The sequence below is a fragment of the Oncorhynchus gorbuscha genome, linkage group LG04, assembly GCF_021184085.1.
Source record: "Oncorhynchus gorbuscha isolate QuinsamMale2020 ecotype Even-year linkage group LG04, OgorEven_v1.0, whole genome shotgun sequence".
NCBI lineage: Eukaryota > Metazoa > Chordata > Actinopteri > Salmoniformes > Salmonidae > Oncorhynchus > Oncorhynchus gorbuscha.
The window spans coordinates 39994146-40014750 of NC_060176.1; the positions used below are offsets into that span (position 1 = coordinate 39994146).

At 43.2% G+C, this 20605-nt stretch overlaps 1 long non-coding RNA gene across 2 annotated transcripts; it reads right to left on the reverse strand.

Moving 5' to 3' along the window:
- Positions 1–1079: 1079 nt before the first annotated feature.
- On the reverse strand, positions 1080–20587 carry LOC124034057. Of its 2 annotated transcripts, XR_006838502.1 has the most exons (6): positions 20108–20587; positions 11320–11463; positions 11050–11097; positions 10811–10888; positions 2167–2262; positions 1080–1950 (listed from the first exon to the last, which is right to left on the reverse strand). It is a non-coding gene; the product is annotated as an uncharacterized LOC124034057 (long non-coding RNA). The 2 variants fall into 2 exon arrangements; XR_006838501.1 differs by having other exon boundaries at positions 1080–2262.
- Between the last annotated feature and the right edge of the window lie 18 nt (positions 20588–20605).

Genomic DNA, 20605 nt, shown 5'->3' on the forward strand with positions numbered 1-20605 from the left:
TTTCATTGTTTTACTAGGAAGCTTATCAGAAGTAGATATCCTCATGTTATTTGTGTTAGTGCAGGGTGACCTGCACACAATGGACTTTCTTACTAGGGTACACTGCCTCAGTGCTAACAGCATAAATCTGGTTCATAGGCACATGACTACTGCATGCAATAGCTGTAGGATCAGCAGAGGGACATACAATTGGGTTACTTACATGTGTCTACCAAAGCCCCTGGTATCATGTACATTTGCTGAAGCATTAGGACAACTCAACGTCACAATGAGTTGGCTTCGGCTTCTCCGGCTCATGACATGCGACCAACATTGATTGCCTTGCTCCTCTTGCTGTGCTCCTTCGACTCCGCTATCAGATGGAGGAGCTCCGGGCAACACTGGCCAGATGGATAATGACAAGGCAGAGATGCATCCAACAAGTGCGCACGCTGTCCAGACACCGGCATTGAAAAGGTAAACATTCCACTCTGCCTTTTCCGGTTTCTTAAATAGGCTGGCAACCTGCGCGATCAAGGAAGCCACCTCAAGTCTATAATCCTCGGCAAGCAAACAATTGCCGTATTGGAACTCTGAGTGATCCAGGTTGTCCAGAAACAAAGCGTAGTAGATACAGCTTCTACAGTGCTGGAACCGTTCATTTATTTCTCCAGACAATGAGGGCTCCATTGCAAAACTCATCTGGGACTCATTTTGTCGGCTTGATGGCTATCAGTTTAGCGGCGCTGTCAAGCAGGCTTCAACCGGTCTTAAGCGGGATTCCGGGACAGGAAATACCAGTTCTAACTGTTAAAAGCTAACCGCGTCGTGGAATCCACATAAAAACAATTTTGGTATTTATAATTAACGAATATTGGTTATGTTTAGGTCAAAAATTTCAAACGGAGTGTTTCCAGTATAGTGTTCAGCTGCGCACCCTCGCAGACTTGAGATCCTCAGTCTACAAGATAATGGAACAGCAGGATAGGGGCAACGGCTGGAGTCACAACAAAATAAAATATAATGTTGCGGAAAAAGTTTGGAATGACATTTCATGTGTAGAACATCTAAATACCTGTATCACTACACTGAGAGCTTTCTAGTTTCTAACAGGACGTATTTGGGTCTTTTTGGAGCCTTGGTTCATGTTATTTCAGGACCCTCATACTAAACAACGATGAGGTGGTGATTTTTGTTTCTCAAAATCAATTGAAATCACTAAAACGGTGTCTGGACCCTTCTATAACATTTGATTTACATAAAAAATAAAGATTTGCTTGTAGAAAATAAAATTTCATTTAAGACCAAAATGCAAGTTTTTCTTTCATGACTTTTTACGATATATTTGACTTTGCAGCTGGCTCATCTAGCATAAAGATTCATTACAATAAACGTCAAGCTGTGAACCAGGTCCCCTTCACGTTGAAAACAGACCCGGACAGTGTTTTTTTATATTTTTTTTACACAACATAAAAACTGCAGCCAGATACAATAGAGAATGCAATAGAACCCCTGTGGTAATGTTTTTTTAATTATTCAATACTGTAATTGGAAAAACAACCCCACAACAAACAGTGAACACGAGTTGTATCTAAATGCGTTTGGCTCAGATTCAGATCGCCTATCATATCACTGCATGTCAATGTTTGCAAGCTTCCTATGCCTACAGGGCACCATTTTGATGGCACTGGTGGTACAAATTATGCACTGACAAACCACTTGTTAACCTTATGCAATGACCCTATCATCCCACTGCCATTAGTCACAACTTCCTATCTGTGTTTAATGTTCCACATTAGAGGGAAAGTGGCATAGAGTATAAATAGCTCAAAATATGTTCAGAATGTTGTTTGTAAACAACAACAAGGTTAGGGTCAACAGAACAGACGCACTACAGCTTGAGTGCAGTCTAGTGCTGGCAGGAGTTCACTTCTTTGGCCTAACACTGTGTTGGGGTCCAGGGCCTCATGGCTAGAGCCGGGATGGGTGGAATAACAAAGAGGACATATGTGCACTCAGTAAGAAGTAATGCCATATTCATGAGAAGAAAATAAGTGGGGGAGGCCATGTAATGCCATATTCAAGAAAATAACAACAGAAAGTGATAAGATAATAGGTTGGAGGCAACATGGAACCTTTAACAGTGGCAGATAATGTAAGGGATAAAGCCAACATTCTGTACATCACCTTAAAAACAATGGACAACGCAGTGGGATGAGGTGGAGCTGGGTCTCTTCCTTCCGATGTGGTGGAGCTGGGTCCCTTGCCCGAGTACACATTCACCTGTAGAAATGACATGTTTTTTTTTTATAAAAAATATTTTTTTAAGTAAATTCAAACTTTTCATTCCTCCCACCAAACCTGATTGATAGTCCATTGCCTAAGACGTGACCCAGTTGTTCATTCTTTCTGTTCTACATCTATGGGCGCAACCCAGTGGTTCGTTTTTTTTTATTTGGTTGCCATGCTGTCAGGCAACGTTCTAATCCATTGCTAGCTGGCTAGCCAACTACGGCTTACACAGTCAAGTCAACCTCTGCAACCTCCCCCCCTAAAAACTAAAAACATTTCTCATAAGAAACTAGCTCCCTGGTATACAGAAAATACCCGAGCTCTGAAGCAAGCTTCCAGAAAATTGGAACGGAAATGGCGCCACGCCAAACTGGAAGTCTTCCGACTAGCTTGGAAAGACAGTACCGTGCAGTATCGAAGTGCCCTTACTGCTGCTTGATCATCCTATTTTTCCAACTTAATTGAGGAAAATAAGAAAAATAAGATTTTTTTTTTGATACTGTCGCAAAGCTAACTAAAAAGCAGCATTCCCCAAGTGAGGATGGCTTTCACTTCAGCAGTAATAAATTCATGAACTTCTTTGAGGAAAAGATCATGATTATTAGAAAGCAAATTACGGACTCCTCTTTAAATCTGCGTATTCCTTCAAAGCTCAGTTGTCCTGAGCCTGCACAACTCTGCCAGGACCTAGGATCAAGAGAGACGCTCAAGTGTTTTAGTACTATATCTCTTGACACAATGATGAAAATAATCATGGCCTCTAAACCTTCAAGCAGCATACTGGACCCTATTCCAACTAAACTACTGAAAGAGCTGCTTCTTGTGCTTGGCCCTCCTATGTTGAACATAATAAACGGCTCTCTATCCACCGGATGAGTACCAGCAGCAACTTCAGTGCCTTCCTGAAGACAAACAATGTATACAAAATGCTTCAGTCTGGTTCTAGACCCCATCATAGCACTGAGACTGTACTTGTGAAGGTGGTAAATGACCTTTTAATGGCATCAGACCGAGGCTCTGCATCTGTCCTCGTGCTCCTAGACCTTAGTGCTCCTTTTGATACCATCGATCACAACATTATTTTGGAGAGATTGGAAACCCAAATTGGTCTACATGGACAAGTTCTGGTCTGGTTTAGATCTTATCTGTCGGAAAGATATCAGTTTGTCTCTGAGAATGGCTTGTCCTCTGACAAATCAACTGTACATTTCGGTGTTCCTCTAGGTTCCGCTTTAGGACCACTATTGTTTTCACTATATATTTTACCTCTTGGGGATGTCCTTCGAAAACATAATGTTAACTTTCACTGCTATGCGGATGACACACAGCTTTACATTTCAATGAAAAATGGTGAAGCCCCAAAATTGCCCTCGCTAGAAGCCTGTGTTTCAGACATAAGGAAGTGGATGGCTGCAAACTTTTTACTTTTAAACTCGGACAAAACAGAGATGCTCGTTCTAGGTCCCAAGAAACAAAGAGATCTTCTGTTGAATCTGACAATTCATCTTAATGGTTGTACAGTCGTTTCAAATAAAACTGTGAAGGACCTCGGCGTTACTCTGGACTCTGATCTCTCGTGATGAACATATCAAGACTGTTTCAAGGACAGCTTTTTTCCATCTACGTAACATTGCAAAAATCTGAAACTTTGTCCAAAAATGCAGAAAAATGTATCGATGCTTTTGTTACATCTAGGTTAGACTACTGCAATGCTCTACTTTCCGGCTACCTGGATAAAGCACTAAATAAACTTCAGTTAGAGCTAAATACGGCTGCTAGAATCCTGACTAGAAACAAAACATGTGATCATATTACTCCAGTGCTAGCCTCCCTACACCTGCTTCCTGTCAAGGCAAGGGCTGATTTCAAGGTTTTACTGCTAACCTACAAAGCATTACATGGGCTTGCTCCTACCTATCTCTCTGATTTGGTCCTGCCGTACATACCTACACATATGCTACGGTCACAAGACTCAGACCTCCTAATTGTCCCTAGAATTTCTAAGCAAACAGCTGGAGACAGGGCTTTCTCCTATAGAGCTCAATTTGTATGGCATGGTCTGCCTACCCATGTGTGAGACACAAACACGGTCTCAACCTTTAAGTCTTTGCTGAAGACTCATCTCTTCAGTGGGTCATATGATTGAGTGTAGTCTGGCACAGGTGTGAAGGTGAACGGAAAAGCTCTGGAGCAACGAACCGCCCTTGCTGTCTCTGCCTGGCCGGTTCCCCTCTTTCCACTGGAATTCTCTGCCTCTAACCCTATTACAGGGGCTGAGTCACTGGCTTACTGGTGCTCTTTCTCTTTTGTAGCTAGCAATCATGCCAATATGAAAACACACACAAAATAAAAAATAAAACACAAACATGCTGTGTAGCTAAGGTAACAGATAGCCCAGCTGTTAAATCAGAGACTGATGAAGATAGACTATTACCTGATAATAAGACTGGTGGTGTTCTGTGAGGAACCAACCACACAGTTATGAGTAAAAGGACCAAATTCATTCTCCATTGGTCCAGACCTCAATCATAGGGTTCTCTTGTACCTTCTGTACTCACCAAATATTTGTCCCCAAAAGGAGCAGCAGTGTCAGCTAGAGTTATATGAGTGAATATGATAATTTTACATTCCTTGTTCTGCCACCATTTCCAATATTAAACAGTGAGCCACACTGGCAGAATCTGTATTTTTGGGTCCAGGCTGATAATTGGCTGTTTCACCTTTGGTTTCTGTCATTTCTGTGAGAAACTTACAAGGACCATCATTTTTTTGTTATATCACTTTCAGTTATAACCCTCAGCTTGCCAGTAGCAGAACCAAGGAACCGACTAGAACCAAGGAACCGATTAGATAGACAGGCAAACAGTCCCCAAATGTTTTCCCTTTCCACTAAGTCCAGATGCCATGAAGCAGCAGGAAAACATTTGATATTTTTGCTCCATTTCCTTTCCCACTTACTGCCAATAGCTAAGCCTACCTTTCTTCAATCTAAAGCCACATGCACCTAGTTCATTCCACCATGCATTCCCATCCAAGTCAATTTTGCTTCACCCCTCCCCTCCATTTTCTTTCAAATTACATTTCAAAGAGTCCTTGGAGACAGCAGTGGCCTGAGAGTTGGTGGATCACATTTTCTCATTAATATAGTGGCACCGTAGATGCCTTCTGATTACAGCATGAATAATAAATAGGCCACTGCGGAGTCTCCCTTCAGTGGGTTAAGCCCTACTGTTTAATTCACGGTCAATCCAACAGTATTAGGGAAACTGCTTCTCCACAGTGGCAAATGGAACACGACATTGTTGTTCCAGGCTTAATAAACAACGAGTCAAGTCCTGTAACTGTAGGGAAGTATATTCTCAGAGAATCACAGTCAGGGCTCATGAGAATAGTCGTGTTGAGTTTGACATGCCGTTTCGATTTGAGAAAGTAAACTGTGTTCCTTAATAGCAGTTTCAGATTGTGTGTTGAATGTCATAACATTCACAAATTAATTGGTCGCTATATCTTTATGGTTCTGGTTCTAATAGTTGCTTGAGTGCCATTCTTAAACTAGTCCATTTTCCATTTAGTCTGACAAATCACATAACAAGATCTGTATTCACGTGGAGTTCCATAAAAGCATAAATAAACAAAAGGGAATACATTTAAGCTTGATTTTCCACACTTCAATCCACTGCAGATGAAAAAACAACAAATTCAAAACAAATGTCTGGGAGTGGTCCCTAAGCGACGGCTTCACTGGCTCAATATGCAGTTCATGAACTAACAACTACACGGCGATCTGAGGGCTCCTGAACATGCAGCTAATCTTTATTTATGTCTGAATAACATAATATACATTACCAGTCAAAAGTTTAGACACCTACTCATTCAAGGCTTTTTCTTTTTACTATTTTCTACATTGTAGAATAGTGAAGACATCAAAACTACAAAATAACATGGAACCAAAAAAAGTGTTAAACAAATCTAAATATATTTTAGATTATTCAAAGTAGCCACCCTTTGCCTTGATGACAGCTTTCTCTCAACCAGTGTCACCTGGAATGCTTTTCCAACCGTCTTGAAGGAGTTCACACATATGTTGAGCACTTGTTGGCTGCTTTTCCTTCACTCTGCGGTCCAACTCATCCCAAACCATCTCAACTGGGTTGAGGTTGGGTGATTGTGGAGGCCATGTCATCTGACGCAGCATTCCATCACTCTCCTTCTTGGTCATATAGCCCTTACACAGCCTGGAGGTGTGTTGATTCATTGTTCTGTTGTAAAACAAATGATAGCCCCACTAAGCGCAAAACCAGATGGGATGGCGTATCGCTGCAGGATTTTGTGGTAGCCATGCTGATTAAGTGTGCCTTGTCCTCCATGCTTGTGATGGGTCTGTTACTTGAACTCTGAAGCATTTATTTGGGTTGCAGTTTCTGAGGCTGGTAAATGCTAATGAATTTATCCTCTGCAGCAGAGGTAACTCTGGGGCATCCTTTCCTGTGGCGGCCCTCATGAAAGCCAGTTTCATCATAGCGCTTGTTGATTTTTGCCACTACACTTGAAGAAACATTAAAAGTTTTTTACATTTTCCGGAATGACTGACAGTTATGAGCTCCTTTGGCCCTGCAGTCTAGGGGGGGGATGTAAACGAGATCCGTAACATATCTCATGCAAATCATAACAGTGAAAAGGAACAGTGAGAACCTAAATCTCCCGTCAAACACTAAAGGTTTTATTGCTTAAACACACGGTAATGTGGGGGGGGGGGGGGCTGAGCTGGACCCAAGGAAAGAAAGATCTAGAAACCCCTAAGCTAGTCTTACCTGCTTCAAGCACAGCTAGCTAACTAACCAATAAAATACCGTGGGTGGTCCGCCCAGTTCTAACTAGGGTATTTAGACAATGTTTTCCTACGGGTAATGTATGCCCATGGGCGATTTGGCTTGGTATCCCCTTTTCCTACCAACAAACAAACAGTGATACACCACAGCAATACATACTCACAGGATAACGGACAAATGTGACATGTAGGTGCAAAAACAAAACAGAGATAGCTCAATCCAAAGAGAGAGAGAGTTTGGGAAAATAACTGACTGGGTTTTAAAACCAAGTGAAAGGGGATGTGATTGGGTAAGGGAAACGGAGCAGGTGTGTCTTCAGTGGCGACTGATGAGTGGCACCTGTGACTAGGGCAGAAGGAAATAAAACATTTACATTTACATTTACATTTAAGTCATTTAGCAGACGCTCTTATCCAGAGCGACTTACAAATTGGTGCATTCACCTTATGACATCCAGTGGAACAACCACTTTACAATAGTGCATCTAAATATTTTAAGGGGGGAGGGGGTGAGAAGGATTACTTTATCCTATCCTAGGTATTCCTTAAAGAGGTGGGGTTTCAGGTGTCTCCGGAAGGTGGTGATTGACTCCGCTGTCCTGGCGTCGTGAGGGAGTTTGTTCCACCATTGGGGAGCCAGAGCAGCGAACAGTTTTGACTGAGCTGAGCGGGAACTGTACTTCCTCAGTGGTAGGGAGGCGAGCAGGCCAGAGGTGGATGAACGCAGTGCCCTTATTTGGGTGTAGGGCCTGATCAGAGCCTGGAGGTACTGAGGTGCCATTCCCCTCACAGCTCCGTAGGCAAGCACCATGGTCTTGTAGCGGATGCGAGCTTCAACTGGAAGCCAGTGGAGAGAGCGGAGGAGCGGGGTGACGTGAGAGAACTTGGGAAGGTTGAACACTAGACGGGCTGCGGCGTTCTGGATGAGTTGTAGGGGTTTAATGGCACAGGCAGGGAGCCCAGCCAACAGCGAGTTGCAGTAATCCAGACGGGAGATGACAAGTGCCTGGATTAGGACCTGCGCCGCTTCCTGTGTGAGGCAGGGTCGTACTCTGCGGATGTTGTAGAGCATGAACCTACAGGAACGGGCCACCGCCTTGATGTTAGTTGAGAACGACAGTTTGTTGTCCAGGATCACGCCAAGGTTCTTAGCGCTCTGGGAGGAGGACACAATGGAGTTGTCAACCGTGATGGCGAGATCATGGAACAGGCAGTCCTTCCCGGGAGGAAGAGCAGCTCCGTCTTGCCGAAGTTCAGCTTGAGGTGGTGATCCGTCATCCACACTGATATGTCTGCCAGACATGCAGAGATGCGATTCGCCACCTGGTCATCAGAAGGGGGAAAGGAGAAGATTAATTGTGTGTCGTCTGCATAGCAATGATAGGAGAGACCATGTGAGGTTATGACAGAGCCAAGTGACTTGGTGTATAGCGAGAATAGGAGAGGGCCTAGAACAGAGCCCTGGGGGACACCAGTGGTGAGAGCGCGTGGTGAGGAGACAGATTCTCGCCACGCCACCTGGTAGGAGCGACCTGTCAGGTAGGACGCAATCCAAGCGTGGGCCGCGCCGGAGATGCCCAACTCGGAGAGGGTGGAGAGGAGGATCTGATGGTTCACTGTATCGAAGGCAGCCGATAGGTCTAGAAGGATGAGAGCAGAGGAGAGAGAGTTAGCTTTAGCGGTGCGGAGCGCCTCCGTGATACAGAGAAGAGCAGTCTCAGTTGAATGACTAGTCTTGAAACCTGACTGATTTGGATCAAGAAGGTCATTCTGAGAGAGATAGCGGGAGAGCTGACCAAGGACGGCACGTTCAAGAGTTTTGGAGAGAAAAGAAAGAAGGGATACTGGTCTGTAGTTGTTGACATCGGAGGGATCGAGTGTAGGTTTTTTCAGAAGGGGTGCAACTCTCGCTCTCTTGAAGACGGAAGGGACGTAGCCAGCGGTCAGGGATAAGTTGATGAGCGAGGTGAGGTAAGGGAGAAGGTCTCCGGAAATGGTCTGGAGAAGAGAGGAGGGGATAGGGTCGAGCGGGCAGGTTGTTGGGCGGCCGGCCGTCACAAGACGCGAGATTTCATCTGGAGAGAGAGGGGAGAAAGAGGTCAGAGCACAGGGTAGGGCAGTGTGAGCAGAACCAGCGGTGTTGTTTGACTTAGCAAACGAGGATCGGATGTCGTCGATCTTCTTTTCAAAATGGTTGACGAAGTCATCTGCAGAGAGGGAGGAGGGGGGGGGAGGGGGAGGAGGATTCAGGAGGGAGGAGAATGTGGCAAAGAGCTTCCTAGGGTTAGAAAACAAATAAATACAAATACACACACAGGATACTTGTATCAGTAACACTGACCTTAATGTTTAAAGTAATGATGGACTGTCATTTCCCTTTGCTAATTTGAGCTGTTCATGTCATAATATGGACTTGGTATTTTACCAAATAATCTTCTGTATACCACCCCTACCATTGCACAACACAACTGATTGACTCAAAAGCATTAATTCCACAAATTGACTTTTAACTAGGCACACCTGTTATTGAAATTATTATTGACTACCTCATGGAGCTGGTTGAGAGAATACCAAGATTGTGCAAAGCTGTCATCAAGACAAAGGGTGGCTACTTTGAGGAATCTCAAATATAAAATATATTTTATTTGTTTAACACCTTTTTGGTTACTACTTGATTCCATGTGTTATTTCATAATTTTGATGTCTTCACGATTATTCTACAATGTAGAAAATAGTCAAAATAAAGAAAACCCCTTGAATGAGAAGATGTGTCCAAACTTTTGACTGGTACTGTATATGTGGCATAAATAAATAATGCACAATCTTTCTAATTATGTGAAGGGCATCCTTTTGGTTCAGGCAGAGAAAGTTATGTGCTGCTATTCTTCCTCCAGTATTTTCAAGGAAGTATGTCTCCCGCTACAGATTACAAGGGGTATATTCTCAACCCGCATCACCCCGTGTGACTCAACAACAGGCCGTAATAACAAATGCTATACTGATAGGCAAGATAATCATATGTAAACTTTGTGACTGTGCAGTATTTAAATCACTGACAATAACATGTCTGTTTGTCACACGTCATTGCTCTTTCTCTCTCCCTCTCTGTTGTGTCCACTGAGCCGTTGGGCCCACCCTGCAACCTCATTGGATAACGCTGTGTAGGCCTCTTGCTAGCTGTCACTCAAAATGCGAGGGGCTGAAGCTCATTGGCTGAAATTCTAATTGCTAGGGGCTGGCCCACGTGGGGAGAAATGTAGGGAAAAAGGCACGGCACAGCTTTAAGAAAACAGTCGCTTCCCAAAGTGGGAGGTTTAAAAATACTTTCTTAGTCACCAAGTACCGGAGCATGTCTTTTACTACACCAGCTTAACCCTCCAATGTTGTTACGGTATTCTTTACGGACACATCTATTGCGCAGGAGATAGCTGAGTTAAAAGCTTTTCATATAATATAATATTTTTAATATACTCAATAATTGACTTTTGAATTGATCCATCACACAAAAATGATGGCAATGTGTAACCTATTAATATTTGACATTTATTAGTATACCTGAAACTTTAACAAATACTGTACATAATAAATAAATAAATACTAATTGTATTATTAGAATTATTAAAGACCTGTCAAAACAGCTTTAAAAAGACCCAAGAAGTATCCAAACAAAGTCAACAAAGTTTACATTAGCTCTAACAGTTTTTCCTTCACCTTGTCTTCAATGCTTGTCTTCAATGCTCGCAAAGTATTTCATTTGGGCGAGAAGTGCTTTGGCAGCTTGAAGCTCTCCTGTTGAAAAGAAAAAAAACTGTATGTTGTGCAAAAGCGAATAGAAAGTTGAACCATGTGACTCACAAGCACATCTGAAAGCATCTGAATTAACACCATAAGACTGAACAGTGAGTAGGAGGGAGAGAAACATAACACTTTAGTGTCTGAGGGCAACATACCTTTGTGCAGTGATGGATCTATTTGTTCAGTCAAGTCTTTCAATTTCTCTGCAAGTAAATGGGGAGAAAAAAGTTTAAATACATTTTGCATTGAAATGCAATATGGTAAAAGTTCCAAAAATCACATCCCGTAAGCTTATCAAAGCCATAACTGTAAAAAATAAACAATACACTGATTAATTTTGTTGAACTCCCTTCCTGCAGGTTCAAATCAACATATTCATGAAGAAGAATAAGTAGGCTGAGTAAAATTATTATTTTAACCCACACCTTTCATAGAGGCACCTATCTTGTCCGTTTCTTCTTTGCTCTATGCCTCATCCAGAGCTTCGTTATCTCCATCAACTCCATAAGAAACATAGGAGTGGCCCCATTATCCGTCCCCTCTTCTATGTGCATGATCTTCAGCTCCAGCTGAAATAGAAGCAGGAAGTCACTTACAATGACTGATTCAACCTTTTCGTTTTATGACATGGAATGGAAGACAACATTCCACCGGTTGTCACAGATAGCAGGCAGTCACATAAAAAGACAGGATTCAAACGGTTAATTTTCCGACATTGAAGGGAACACAACATTCCACATGTCTGGGATGCTACAAAAACAACCAATTAAAAGTCTAGATGGACTGACGGAGGCTTTGTGCTGCTGAATGCTATTTAGGGGGTCAAGGCTGGGTAAATGTAAAATACGTTGTGACAAATATTGCTGTTAAAATGATTAGGCTACATAAATACTATTTGATGAAATTGGTTTTAGAAAAGGGACTCAAGTGAAATGGTGCCATCGTTCATTCAAAATGGGTCTATTTTAGGGCTCTCCAACCCTGTTCCTGGAGAGCTACCGTTCTGCAGGTTTTCCATTCAAACCCAGTTATTAGAATCAGGTGCGCTAGATTAGGAGGGTTGGAGTGAAAATCTACAGGACAGTAACTTTCCAGGAACAGGGTTGGAGAGCCCAGGGGCCTCATTTATCAACCGTGCGTAGGCACAAATGTGTGCATAAACCATGCGTGGGATCATATCCATGCAAAGTGCACATATGAACGTTTGCTTGACAGTGTGCGTGAATTTATGCACAGCATGCGTAAGCACAGTGCCAAGTGGTAGAATAATCTACTAATTTGAAGGGGGATCCACACACTTTTGTATGTAGGTAGATAGGTAGGTAGATAAAGTTGAAGTTGGAGGTTTACATACACCTTAGCAAAATATATTTCAAATCAGTTTTTCACAATTCCTTACATTTAATCCTAGTAATCCTCTGCTTTTTTTAATCCTCTGCTTTTATTTCTTTCATCACATTCCCAGTCAGAAGTTTGCATACACTCAATTAGTATTTGGTAGCATTGCCTTTAAATTGTTTGTTTAACTTGGGTCAAACATTCCGGGTAACCTTCCACAAGCTTCCCACAATAAGTTGGATGAATTTTGTCCCATTCCTCCTGACAGAGTTGGTGTAACTGAGTCAGGTTTGTAGGCCTCCTTGCTCGCACACGCTTTTTCAGTTCTGCCTACAAAATGTTCTATAGGATTGAGGTCAGGGCTTTGTGATGGCCACTCCAATACCTTGACTTTGTTGTCCTTAAGCCATTTTGCCACAACTTTGGAAGTATGCTTGGGGTCATTGTCCACTTGGAAAACCCATTTGCGACCAAGCTTTTAACTTCCTGACTGAAGTCTTGAGATGTTGCTTCAATATATCCACATCATTTTCCATCCTCATGATGCCATCTATTTTGTGAAGTGCACCAGTCCTTCCTGCAGCAAAGCACCCCCACAACATGATGCTGCCACCCCCATGCTTCACGGTTGGGATGGTGTTCTTCAGCTTGCAAGCCTCCCCCTTTTTCCTCTAAACAAAACGATGGTCATTATAGCCTAACAGTTTCATCAGGCCAGAGGACATTTCTCCAAAAAGTACAATCTTTGTCCCCATGTGCAGTTCTAAACCGTAGTCTGGCTTTTTCTATGGCGGTTTTGGAGCAGTGGCTTCTTCCTTGCTGAGTGGTCTTTCAGGTTATGTTAATGTCATACTTGTTTTACTTTGTGCCCGTTTCCTCCAGCATCTTCACAAGGTCCTTTGCTGTTGTTCTGGGATTGATTTGCACTTTTCGCATGAAAGTACGTTTATCTCTAGGAGACAAAACGCATCTCCTTCCTGAGCAATATGACGGCTGAGTGGTACCATGGTGTTTATACTTGCGTACTACTGTTTGTACAGATGAACGTGGTACCTTCAGGCATTTGGAAATTGCTCCCAAGGATGAACCAGACTTGTGGAGGTCTATAATTTTTTTCTGAGGTCTTGGCTGATTTCTTTTGACTTTCCCATGATGTCAAGCAAAGAGTCACTGAGCTTGAAGGTAGGCCTTGAAATACATCCACAGGTACACTGCCAATTGACTCAAATTATGTCAATTAGCCTATCGGAAGCTTCTAAAGCCATGACGTCATTTTCTGGAATTTTCCAAGCTGTTTAAAGGCACAGTCAACTTAGTGTATGTAAACTTTTGTCCCACTGGAATTGTGATACAGTGAATTATAAGTGAAATAATCTGTCTGTAAACAATTGTTGAAAAAATTACTTGTGTCATGCACAAAGTAGATGTCCTATCCGACTTGCCAAAATTAGTTTGTTAACAATGCATTTTTGGAGTGGTTGAAAAACAAGTATTAATGACTCCAACCTAAGTGTATGTAAACTTCTGAAACTACTGTATGAATTGCACCCCCCACTCTTTAACATGTCTCCTCCACTTCATCTACACTGTTTTAAGTGGATTTAACAAGTGACATCAATAAGGGATAATAGCCCTCACCTGGATTCACCTGGTCAGTCTATGTCATGGAACGAGCAGGTGTTCATAATGTTTTCTACACTCAGTGTATATTCTTTCATTTTAATCGTCACACTCTTCATTACCAACAGGTGCAGAATACAGTGAAATGCTTACAACAATACAGAGAGAGAAAATAGAGATATTTGAAAAGTAATAACATGTAATAATAAATACACGAGTAATGCTAACTTGGCTAATATATTCACGGGGTACCAGTACTGAGCCATTGTGCAAGGGTATGAGGTAATTGAGGTAGATATGTACATATAACTAGAAATAAAGTGACTAGGATAGATAATAAAAACAGAAGCACAAGCTTATGTGAAGAGTCAAAACATTTTAGTGCGAAAGGTTCAATGCAGATAGTCCGAGAAGCTATTTAGTTAAATAGTTAATCAAATGGCTACCAGGACTAACTATTTAGCAGACTTAGGGCTTGGGGGTAGAAACTGTTCCGGGTTTTGTTGTTTCCAGACTTGGTGTATCGGTACTTCTTGTCGTGTGGTAGCAGAGAGAACAGTCTATGACTTGGGCAGCTGGAGTATTTTACAATTTCCTCGGACACTGCCTGGTTTATAAGTCCTGGATGGCAGGGAGCTCATTCCCAGTGATGTACTGCACCGTACGCACTACCCTCTGTCATGCCTTGCGGTCGGGTGCCAAGCAATTGCCGTACCAAGCGGTGATGCAGCCAGTCAAGATGCTCTCAATTGTGCAGCTGTAGAACTTTTTGAGGATCTGAGGGCCCATGCCAAATCTTTTCAGCCTCACTACAGCCCCGTCGGTGTGAATAGGGGCGTGCTTGGCCCTCCGTTTCCTGTCGTCCAAAATCAGCTCCTTGTTCTTTCTGACGTTGAGGGAAAAGTTGTTGTCCTGTCACCACATTGCCAGGTCTCTGACCACCTCCCTATAGGCTGTCTCATCATTATCGGTGATCAGGCCTGCCACCGTCATGTCGTCACGAAACTTAGCAATGGTTTTGGAGTCGTGCACGGCCATGCTGTTGTGGGTGAACATGGAGCACAGAAGGGGACTAAGCACACACACCTGAGGGTCCCCTGTGTTGAGGATCAGCGTGGCAGATATGTTGTTATTCAATCATTTCATCCAAACTGCTTTTTGGTGATTGAAAGATGAATGAGGGCCACACTCCAGTCCATCTGGTGGTGGTAATGCACTTTAAAGCTAGCTAAATGTTCATGAATGTTTCATGTGTGTTTCGACCTGTCCCCAAATTAATATAGCTGGTTCACTGTTGGTTTTGGTATTTTAACCTGCATGTCATGAACGCATCTGGTGTGGCTAGACAAAATCAATACGCAGAAGTACGGAGCCGGTTTGGTCAGCATGTAAAGGTGAGAACACAACAGTTCACCTGACAAGATTGAATCCAAACATTACACTGTTGAATTTATGTGCATTTTACATTGACTGTACTTTTCACAGCATTTGTTGAAAAAGAAAGCTGAAAATACTCTGGATACATTCAGTAACATAATAATAATACAAAATGTGGGGTAGGTGCAACATAAGACCAGGCAATTATAGAGGTTTGAGTAAGAGGACTAACTGTTGTCTCCAAGGCCACACACCTCTCCAAAGTGTGTATAGTTCCATAGCAATTTCAATGCACATTGATTACTCAAGAGAAGAACCTTCAGCTATTAGTTGCCTTTTTTTTAGCTCTTCGATATGTGCCATTAAGGAACTAAAGCAAGGACACGTTTTGTTTTGAAAACATTTTGGTTTGCATAGAATAACGTTTTTATGCAGCTAAATTTCTTCACAATACGACAAACAGGCCAATTCTGTTTAGGAAAACCCAAGGTTTGACGCCATGTCATCATTGAACCTGTACATCAAACATAGCTATAATAAATGTTGATAACGTACATAGCATGAGTTTTATCATATGGAAATGTTAAGTGCATATTTGGACTCACATGTGTGTGGTTTTCTTGTATGACATCAAAGCAGTATTTATTATAATCCTTTCAGAACATATCGAGTCCTCTTGATTTACACCATCTCCCTCACTCAGACAACAAAACATTTGCAAAAGTATCCCAATTAGCAGGATGGGGGCATCTTCCTTTTGAGGGTGGTCCTCACATGTGGGTCGTTCCATTTGAATTTGATTACTTTATGATTGCACCCCTTTTGATTTTAATGAAACCTATACATATTTGCCCATGGTAGAAGTGGTCAGAATGTGACTTTTTGGACCTGAATGCCTAAACATTCAGGAGATAGAGGTGCTCAATGGGCTGGGGTAGAGGGAGGACATGCCTATGAGGGACTTAAATTTGTACTAGTAAATAAATTGGTTAAATAAATAGGAACTAGTGGGTCTGGTGTCGTGTATGCCATGTTTTTCAACTGCCCTCGACAACATGTGAATGCAATGAGTGTGAGCAAACTAAAGGGATAGGAATAGGCAACCTGGTGTCAGAGCACTTCGTATTATGGACGTAAATCTGAGATGCTCCATTTAGTACGATACGTTACATTTTGTATAGTCAAATCAAATTTTATTTGTCACATACACATGGTTAGCAGATGTTAATGCGAGTGTAGCGAAATGCTTGTGCTTCTAGTTCCGACAATGCAGTAATAACCAACAAGTAATCTAGCTAACAATTCCAAAACTACTACCTTATAGAAACAAGTGTAAGGAGATAAAGAATATGTACATAAAGATATATGAATGAGTGATGGTACAGAGCGGCATAGGCAAGATACAGTAGATGGTATTGAGTACAGTATATACATATGAGATGAGTATGTAAACAAAGTGTCATAGTTAGTGGCTAGTGATACATGTATTACATAAAGATGCAGTAGATGATATAGAGTACAGTATATACGTATACATATGAGATGAATAATGTAGGGTATGTAAACATTATATTAGGAAGCATTGTTTAAAGTGGCTAGTGATATATTTTACATCAATTTCCATCAATTCCCATCCCAGTGGCTGGAGTTGAGTCAGTGTGTTGGCAGCAGCCACTCAATGTTAGTGGTGGCTGTTTAACAGTCTGATGGCCTTGAGATAGAAGCTGTTTTTCAGTCTCTCGGTCCCAGCTTTGATGCACCTGTACTGACCTCGCCTTCTGGATGATAACGGGGTGAACAGGCAGTGGCTCGGGTGGTTGATGTCCTTGATGATCTTTATGGCCTTCCTGTAACATCGGGTGGTGTAGGTGTCCTGGAGGGCAGGTAATTTGCCCCCGGTGATGCATTGTGCAGACCTCACTACCCTCTGGAGAGCCTTACGGTTGAGGGCGGAGCAGTTGCCGTACCATGCGGTGATACAGCCCGCCAGGATGCTCTCGATTGTGCATCTGTAGAAGTTTGTGAGTGCTTTTGGTGACAAGCCGAATTTCTTCAGCCTCCTGAGGTTGAAGAGGCGCTGCTGCGCCTTCTTCACGACGCTGTCAGTGTGAGTGGACCAATTCAGTTTGTCTGTGATGTGTATGCCGAGGAACTTAAAACTTGCTACCCTCTCCACTACTGTTCCATCAATGTGGATAGGGGGGTGTTCCCTCTGCTGTTTCCTGAAGTCCACAATCATCTCCTTTGTTTTGTTGACGTTGAGTGCAAGGTTATTTTCCTGACACCACACACCGAGGGCCCTCACCTCCTCCCTGTAGGCCGTCTCGTCGTTGTTGGTAATCAAGCCTACCACTGTTGTGTCGTCCGCAAACTTGATGATTGAGTTAGAGGCGTGCATGGCCACGCAGTCATGGGTGAACAGGGAGTACAGGAGAGGGCTCAGAACGCACCCTTGTGGGGCCCCCGTGTTGAGGATCAGCGGGGAGGAGATGTTATTGCCTACCCTCACCACCTGGGGGCGGCCCGTCAGGAAGTCCAGTACCCAGTTGCACAGGGCGGGGTCGAGACCCAGGGTCTCGAGCTTGATGATGAGCTTGGAGGGTACTATGGTGTTGAATGCCGAGCTGTAGTTGATGAACAGCATTCTCACATAGGTCACTCTTGTCCAGGTGGGTTAGGGCAGTGTGCAGTGTGGTTGAGATTGCATCGTCTGTGGACCTATTTGGGCGGTAAGCAAATTGGAGTGGGTCTAGGGTGTCAGGTAGGGTGGAGGTGATATGGTCCTTGACTAGTCTCTCAAAGCACTTCATGATGACGGAAGTGAGTACTACGGGGCGGTAGTCGTTTAGCTCAGTTACCTTAGCTTTCTTGGGAACAGGAACAATGGTGGCCCTCTTGAAGCATGTGGGAACAGCAGACTAGTATAGGGATTGATTGAATATGTCCGTAAACACACCGGCCAGCTGGTCTGCGCATGCTCTGAGGGCGCGGCTGGGGATGCCGTCTGGGCCTGCAGCCTTGCGAGGGTTAACATGTTTAAATGTCTTACTCACCTCGGCTGCAGTGAAGGGGAGACCGTATGTTTTCGTTGCAGGCCGTGTCAGTGGCACTGTATTGTCCTCAAAGCGGGCAAAAAAGTTATTTAGTCTGCCTGGGAGCAAGACATCCTGGTCCGTGACTGGGCTGGGTTTCTTCTTGTAGTCCGTGATTGACTGTAGACCCTGCCACATGCCTCTCGTGTCTGAGCCGTTGAATTGAGATTCTACTTTGTCTCTGTACTGACGCTTAGCTTGTTTAATAGCCTTGCGGAGGGAATAGCTGCATTTTTTTATATTCGGTCATGTTGCCAGACACCTTGCCCTGATTAGAAGCAGTGGTTCGCGCTTTCAGTTTCACCCGAATGCTGCCATCAATCCACGGTTTCTGGTTAGGGAATGTTTTTATCGTTGCTATGGGAACGACATCTTCAACGCACGTTCTAATGAACTCGCACACCGAATCAGCATATTCGTCAATATTTTTATCTGACGCAATACGAAACATGTCCCAGTCCACGTGATGGAAGCAGTCTTGGAGTGTGGAGTCCGCTTGGTCGGACCAGCATTGGACAGACCTCAGCGTGGGAGCCTCTTGTTTTAGTTTCTGCCTGTAGGCAGGGATCAACAAAATGGAGTCGTGGTCAGCTTTTCCGAAAGGGGGGCGGGGCAGGGCCTTATATGCGTCGCGGAAGTTAGAGTAACAATGATCCAAGGTTTTACCACCCCTGGTTGCGCAATCGATATGCTGATAAAATTTAGGGATTCTTGTTTTCAGATTAGCTTTGTTAAAATCCCCAGCTACAATGAATGCAGCCTCCGGATAAATGGTTTCCAGTTTGCAAAGAGTTAAATAAAGTTCGTTCAGAGCCATCGATGTGTCTGCTTGGGGGGGGGTGATATATACGGCTGTGATTATAATCGAAGAGAGTTCTCTTGGAAGATAATGCGGTCTACATTTGATTGTGAGGAATTCTAAATCAGGTGAACAGAAGGATTTGAGTTCCTGTATGTTTCTTTCATCACACCATGTCTCGTTAGTCATGAGGCATACGCCCCCGCCACTCTTCTTACCAGAAAGATGTTTGTTTCTGTCGGCGCGATGCGTGGAGAAACCCGTTGGCTGCACCGCATCGTATAGCGTCTTCCCAGTAAGCCATGTTTCCGTGAAGCAGAGAACGTTGCAGTCTCTGATGTCCTTCTGGAATGCTACCCTTGCTCGGATTTCATCAACCTTGTTGTCAAGAGACTGGACATTGGCAAGAAGAATGCTGGGGAGTGGTGCGCGATGTGCCAGACCAGAAGTCTGACCAGAAGACCGCTACGTTTCCCTCTTTTTCGGAGTCGTTTTTTTGGGTCGCTGCATGCGATCCATTCCGTTGTCCTGTTTGTAAGGCAGAACACAGGATCCGCGTCGCGGAAAACATATTCTTGGTCGTACTGATGGTGAGTTGACGCTGATCTTATATTCAGTAGTTCTTCTCGACTGTATGTAATGAAACCTCAGATGACCTGGGGTACTAATGTAAGAAATAACACGTAAAAAAAAAAAAAAACTGCATAGTTTCCTAGGAACGCGAAGCGAGGCGGCCATCTCTGTCGGCGCCGGAACCTTTGTTTGCTAGACATTGCCGTTATACACCCACCCATCGACCCTCCTTTCATTTTAGATTAAGTAACCTTTTTACGTAACTATACCAAACATAACATATCATACTGATGTGAGTGTCCCGGATTAAAATTTACTAAATTACGTCTAGTCAACGAGACCAGGCTGGGATAGGTTGTGTGTGTATGTGTGCACAAACAGTTTGTGCGTTAGAAATGCGATATGATCACTCACCAATCCATAATCTGGAAGGATACTCCCTCATCTGGAGGCTGGACAAAATTACAATATAAACAGAAGAAGGCTGGAGTTTGTTCAACAGACTGTCTACAGTTCAGCTTTACAGACGCTGTGCAGAAATTCTCTACAGTTCTAACAGTTCAGTTTTACAGACGCTGTGCAGAAAGTCCTTTCCAGTGAATTGACATGTTTCACCTTACTTTCATTCTGTGATCTGAAATCTATGCCGTTGTTGTGCCTAGTGTCCTTACTGCTTGTGATCGAGTTGTTGTATAGTTTTGCATAAAAAAAGAGGAAGCCTTAGATACGCATTGTCTGTTCGCCAATAATGTATGTGAATGCTGAAGAGCCTGTGGTGTGCACATAATCCGCAAATTGTTCAGTGACAGCATTGTTAGCAGCTAAAAACATGGATTAGCTCACTGGTTATGATCATCTAAAACCAAAACCATTGAGCATTTCCTGGAGAAGCATATGTTTCTTCTTCTATGG